Raw genomic sequence first — 7,543 nt, 5'->3', positions numbered from 1 at the left:
TCCTTTCACCGGGCTCAATCAAATTCAATGGAGTTCTACATTTTCTACCATACAATGCTTCAAATGGAGCCATCTTGATACTCGCTTGATAACTGTTGTTATAGGAGAACTCAGCTAAAGGTAACCATTTCTCCCATGAACCTTTTGAAGATATAACACAAGATCTAAGCAAATCTTCTAGGATTTGGTTCACTCGCTCCATCTGTCCTGAAGTTTGCGGATGGTATGCCGAACTTCTGATTAGCTTGGTTCCCAAAGCCTGGTGTAAGTGCTCCCAGAAATGAGCTATGAACTATGGTCCTTGATCTGAGATTATGGTCCAGGGCACTCCATGTAGTCTCACAATTTGAGAAACATACATCTCGGCGTAGTTCCCCACGTGATATGTGGTGTGAACTGGCACAAAATGTGCTGACTTGGTGAGACGATCAACAATAACCCATATTGAATCGTGACCTTGTGGCGTCATTGGAAGGCCTGTGATAAAGTCCATGCTGATTTCCTCCCATTTCCAACCTGGAATAGGCAATAGCTGAAGTAATCCGATGGATTTCATATGAACAACTTTTACTCTACTGCAGTTATCACACCTAACGACATAGGCTGCGATCTCTTTCTTCATCTTAGTCCACCAAAAATGGGTTTTCAAATCTTGATACATCTTACTACTACCCGGATGGATAAACAACTTGGACGAGTGAGCTTCATCTAAAATTTGATTCCTTAGCTCACGGTCTTTTGGTACCACAAGTCAGTCCTCGAATCATAAAACACCTCTTTCATCCAATCTGAAATGCTTGGTCTCTTGCTCTTGAATTTTTCTCTTGATGTGACTTATTCCTACATCTGTCTGCTGCAGCTCTACGATTTTGCTCTCAAGTGAACAACTGATTGTGATATTGTGTAGTACTGCAGGGTGTAACAAGTTGAATCCATCTTCCAATAATGCTTCTGTAGTGTTGCAATGAGACTTTCGACTAAGTGCATCTGCTACTACATTAGCTTTACCCGGATGGTAATGCACTTCTAAATTGTAGTCCTTAATCAATTCTAACCATCTTCGTTGTCTCATGTTCAACTCTGGTTGGGTAAAGATATACTTGAGACTTTTGTGGTCAGTATATATATGACATACATTGCCCAACAAATAATGTCTCCATATCTTTAATGCATGAACAACTGCTGCAAGTTCCAAATCATGTGTAGGGTAGTTGACTTCATGCTTCCTTAGTTGCCAAGAGGCATATGCAATAACTCTTCCTTCTTCCATAAGCACACATCCCAAACCTATTCCTGATGCATCACAAAATACATCAAAAGACTTTTCAATGTCTGGTTGTGCTAGCACAGGTGCGGTAGTCAACAAAGTTCTAAGGGTGTGAAAAGCTGCTTCACATTCCGGTGTCCATTTGTACTTCTCATCTTTCTGAAGTAGTCTGGTCATAGGCTTAGCTATCTTTGAGAAATCTGGAATAAAACGATGATAATACCCTGCTAACCCTAGAAAACTCTGAACTTCATGAACTGAAGTTGGGGCTTTCCAATCCATGACCTCTTGTACTTTTGATGGGTCTACAAAGATTCCATCCCTTGATAAGATGTGACCTAAGAAAGGTACTTTGCTTAACCAAAATTCACACTTGCTAAATTTCGCATATAGCTTATGCTCCCTCAATCTAGATAAAACAATCCTCAGATGCTCTTCATGATTTGACTCATTTTCTGAATAAATCAATATATCATTGATAAACATAACCATGAACTTGTCAAGTTCGGGCATGAATACTGAGTTCATCAGGTACATGAAGTAGGCTGGAGCATTTGTTAGTTCGAAAGACATAACCAAATACTCATATAAGCCATACCTAGTAGAGAAAGCAGTTTTAGGTATGTCCTCTGATCTGATCTTGATCTAATGGTAGCCTAATCTCAAGTCAATTTTGGAGAATACCTTTGCCTTTGCTAGCTGATCGAACAAGATGTCGATGCGAGGCAATGGATATTTGTTCTTGATGGTCACAGCATTGAGTGGTCTGTAATCTACACATATTCTCAGTGAATTGTCCTTTTTCACAAACAAGGCTAGACATCCCCACGGGATGAGCTAGGTTGGATAAGACCTTTGTCCAATAGATCTTGTAATTGAACCTTAAGTTCTGCTAACTCATTGGGTGGCATTCTATAGGGCCTTCTTGATATGGGTGCCGTACCTGACACTAACTCGATCTTAAATTCCACATCCCTATCCGGTGGTAGACCTAGTAATTCCTCTGGAAATACATCCAGAAACTCACAAACCACTGGGATATCACAAGGTGTGGTGGTTTGGATAGCACAAGCTAAATGTTGGAGTTCGAAATTGCAGGAGAGTGGTACTAGAAAAGCATTCCCTCCCGTGGGTTCTCTCAACATAATAGTACAGGTGCTAGTGTCAATAAGAACACCATGATACTTCATCCAATTCATGCCTAAGATTACACTTATCGATAACCCGGGCAATATTATCAAATCCGTTGTGTACTCCCTCCCTTGTATAGAGATGAGCACATTTTTGACTATCTTTTTGGTAGAAATGGTACCCCCTGCTGAACTTATATTATAACCCCCTTTGCTTACTTCAATTGTTTCTTGATCATGTCTAGATGCAAATGCTTGACTCATAAATGAATGAGAAGCTCCTGAATCAAATAAAACAACAGCGGGATGCTTGTTGATGAGAAACATACCAGCCGTGGCAACTTCTCCAACGGGCACTTCCTCAACAGCGGTATAATGCACGTATCCCGGACATGCCCTTGCGTTCGCCTGCCTCTGATTGTTCTGATTTGGGTTGCCATTCTTCTTGGGGTGGGGGCATTCCTTGGCCTAATGACCCAGTTGGTTGCAGTTGAAACATGGCTGATTATTTTGAGGTCCTGTGGAGCTCCCCTGACTACCAGTCCCTTTTGGTAAGGCAATAGTGAATGCCTTATGGAATGGTTTTTGTGGCCTGTTATTCTGAGCTTTAGGTGGTGGAGGCCTAAACTTGGGTGCAGGTGGACGGAATTGTGGCCTAGCTGTGATAGGCGCTTTTGACTATGAAGATCCGGAGGCACCTGCCTCATATGCCCTTTTGCGACCCTTAGCAACGGCATGCATGTTATTGTGGTTTTCTTGGGTCAAGGCATCACTAATAAACTCATTGTACATGGCACACCTAGAATTAGCCATGGTCTTCATCAGTTTGGTACCCAAACCCCGCTTGAAACTCTCTATCTTTTTCTCCTCCATATCCACAAAACCTAGAGCATATCTGGACAGGTTGTTGAATGCGTGCATATATTCTATGAGGGTCTTTGTTCCTTGAGTGAGCCTCATAAATTCAGTCACTTTCATGCGCATTAGGCCTAGGGGAATATGATGTCCCCTAAAAGCCAGCTTGAACTGTTCCCAGGTCACTCGCGCATTAGCAGGCAAAGACGATAGGAAATGTGTCCACCAGATCCCTGTTGGTCCTAGCAGCTGATGAGAAGCATACTCAGCTTTCAGATGCTCTGTGACCCTCAGCAGACAAAATTTTTGCTCAATGGTGTTGGGCCACTCATCAGCCTGCAATGGTTCCTCAGCCACCTTGAAGATAGGAGGCTTCGTATCCAGAAATTCTTTGAATGTACTGTGCTGATTTGGCTCAGCCCCCGGTTGATGTGGGTGGCCACGAGCGGTGTTTTGCACGATGAGGCATAGAGCTTCTTCCATTATCCTTTGGCTCCCCAAGAACTAGGCAAAGAACTCCTGAGTGGACGACGACGGTGGTGGTAGGTCATCATTAGTGCCATCATGGCTGCTACTAGCTCCTGCACAGGTGCGCGTCATCTGCAAAGTTACAACAATAAGCGATTATTGGTTGATGCCACAAGATTGCAGATGAATCATAATCATGCCAAATCGAAATTACTGGAGAAAATTCTCAAATTCACAATAAAAACAGAGGCATAACAATTCATTCTCGATACATGACATCACCAATTTGATCGCTCATCAAACTCATAGCACGTTAATATCCAAATCATGAGCTCAGATAGATCAACTGGAATTAGAGTTTTAACCGAACGTGCGATAGTCATGCAAATAACCATATTACATGATAGTTCAAATCACCAACACCAAATCCAAACTATAGGTCCATTACATAACCAATGATGATACATTAAGTACTTATACTAAGTACTACATGATCTAATCCTTGTCATGATCACTATCGAGGTTAGAGATAGGATCATCTCCTTCCTCAGGCTCCTCATCATCATCCTCTTCCATATCTAGACCATCCTCTTCCCCATCAAGGATAGGGTTCAGTTGGTTGTTCAAATAGTGCACTTCATGCTAAAGGTTCATTACTTGTAGTTGGGCTTATGTAAGCTGTTGACGTAGGCTCCTTTCAGCATGATCCTGAGCGTGGCTCATGTCGCAGTGCCTATCTCGCTCTATCCTTATGTTAGCGACATGATTTTCTGCTGCATCACGCTGACATCTAGCTGTGGACACCTCCGCATGGGTGGTCTCCAACTGCTCCCGTAGTCCTACAAGTACAGCTTGATCATTAACTCTAGCTTCTTGAGCTACTGCTCTCTGCTGATCCACTTGTTCCATTTGGGCATGAAGAGCGCCCAAAGCTTCATAAGCTTGGTCAGATTCCCTTCGGGCTTTACTTGCGGCTTTCTTTTGCTTGCGCACACACTTCTTGAGCTTGTTTTGCATGGCTTCAGCTCTCATGAGTTTGTCCATGCAGGTGGCGTATGATTCCTACCAGAAATCCCTAGTGTCCTGGCATGCACAAAACATCTTCATCACGGCAAACATTGCACTTATGGAAGGACTAGAGCTATTCACGCGCTCATCCCGATCTCTGATCAAATCATTTTGGCTCCGTTGTTCCCAATTTGTGGTGGATGGATCCACCCAAGGAAACACACTCGCTGCACTGCCGATAAGTGCATCTCCATGTTGCTGACAAATTTGCCTCAGAACCTCAAAGGCCACAACTTGGGCGGCCTCCCAAGGAGTCTTTCCTTCTGATTCTGCCTTCCACTGCTGCTAGAAGGGTGGTTGTGTGCGGGCTGGAATAGTGAGCCGCACCTCGTACCATGTCTGTCCTTCCAAGTACTCTTCGATCCAATGATAAAGGGGTGGCTCTTGGTACCCCGCGAAGTGCAGAATTCTCCACAAGAGGGTAGGTGTTCTGAAAACATTCAGGAAATTCTCACATCCGACGGGTGTTGCCATCTGTACCATCAACATGTACACTTGGTGAGACAAGGCCATAATGGATAAGAGTTACATAACCAAGTAAGAAATTTATAAGGGGAGGAACAATTTAATTCTGTGAATGGTAATTATCATGATGCATGCTTGTTCCGTACGTCCTCACAAACTTAGGAAAAATTTGTTTCTAACGGTAGACACGATGGTATACATACGTTCTCTCATATGTAGCGTAACTAGTCGAGCTACACATTTCGTTGTTAGTGTACCTGCATAAGAATTTCATTTCAGCCCAACCCATGATGAAATATGCAGAATGTAAATTTAAATACTTCCATATATGTATACCCATACATATACTTCCCTATCAAGCTACCTGATAATAATTTAAACCCACAATTAAATATGTACCATATACACATGCAAGCATGCATACATAGTTGTACCAAAGCTAACTCTCCCCGACCACATGCTCACATCTTGCGGTCATACTCTCATCTTACCTTGGCATAGAGGCACTTGATCCATACATTACCATTCAAGTGAATGGCATCCATACAATAGCACGCCGTATGGACGATGAAGTAAAACCCCCCATGTTAGTACTTAAATAGCCACCTAATAGTCCTTAATTTGGACATAAGGAAAGTGATCATTGGCACACTTTAGATTGCAAATACCTATTAATATAACTATTAGTTGCTAGAGATGGGTTTTTTGGAAAACAAAACTTTTGTTTTAAATACACATGTGACAATTAACGTTGAATCTTGCTCTGATACCAGCTGTCGTAGAACCGACCAATTTATGAGAGTACAAGTACGATGGCAGCCCGCAAGTGGTCGCACTGTCACACTTGAACCTATATAAACCCGATAGTCCGTTGAGTACCACGACGGGTCTCGATAAACGATTACAACAACCAAGACCGTACATGATTCAACATACATGCCACATATTACATAAGGTTCGCAGATACATTTTCATCATCAGAGTACGAATAAAAGTTATTACAAACCGAGTTTGATAGATAAAGCGGAAGCAATTAAGTTCGAAAATAAAGTTTCCAACATAGTTTGATACAGTGCCAACTAGGATCACGGTCCACAAAAGCAAAGATAGGGATTAATAAAGAAGCCTACCCAAGGCTTACTCCTCATCCACGGTGGGATAGAAGCAACTCTTGCAATAACCATGATACACAGTGCCATCTACAACAATGGGAAAATAAAACCCTGAGTACGAGAAGGTACTCAGCTAGACTTACCCATCATAAACCAGAAATAAATCGACTCCAAGGATTATGCAAGGCTGTATAAGTGGAGATAGCTTGACAACATTTTGCATAAAAGCAATTGACTTAGTTGTACAATTATGATTCCTTTATCAAGTTAATTATAACTATCCATTTCTAGATTAGCAACTATCCTGTGCCAAACATGTGGTATATCAATTTAAAAGCATACAATAGTAACCATAGCAGGTATTGTAATTCCATATTCATTTGAACCATCATGTTCCATAACATAGTTACTACGATGTTGGAGCTAGCCAAGTTTCTCACTATCCAGGAGAGACGGCGATTCGAATCGATTTCAACCAGCTGAGAATTTATTCCTAACACAAACCCAGGCATACCATGCGAAGGCAGCCTTAGGTCACCTTTGGTATAACTCAGGTCCACAATTTGCGGGTCCGTAACAATCTAGGACACTAGATGCCAGGATGTTCAGGCCTAGCCTACCCTTGGACTCAGTCTGATCGCCCCCCGAAAGGAGCGCACAATAAAACAGGTCCCGGCCTGAGTTGAATTACTCAGCTTCACGGTCGGAACGACTTATCCGGCCAGCTGAGTGATAGGCATACGTTCAATCTTATCAGAAGTTCCAACAATGGTACGGTCCTTGATCAGCACAGACAAAATCACATGAGTCATCCTACGCATAGACTCCACCCGGCCTCGATTTTCTTTTACCCCATGGTTCTATTCCACGATAGCAAATATAGCCAACCGTGCTCCGGTCTCCACCTATATCTCACAGGTGACAGGACATCACCCAACTTCTACCGGTCTAAGCATGGCTAAGCATATATTCAATCCTAGACCTATACCAGTTAAAGGTGTAATATCTAGACAAGGAATGTATATGCATCAAGTGGTTCCATTCAACTCTTATAACCTAATGCATCAATCATAAGTACTTAAGTAATCATCTGTAAAATACTGGGAGACTTAGAATGCTCTGGGGCTTGCCTCATAGAAAGGAAGTGGGGCGGTGGTCAGGACACTCTGGAAGCTCTT

Source organism: Miscanthus floridulus, unplaced genomic scaffold (assembly GCF_019320115.1).
Source record: "Miscanthus floridulus cultivar M001 unplaced genomic scaffold, ASM1932011v1 fs_609_2, whole genome shotgun sequence".
NCBI classification, from domain to species: domain Eukaryota; kingdom Viridiplantae; phylum Streptophyta; class Magnoliopsida; order Poales; family Poaceae; genus Miscanthus; species Miscanthus floridulus.
This window is presented reverse-complemented; position numbering follows the sequence as displayed.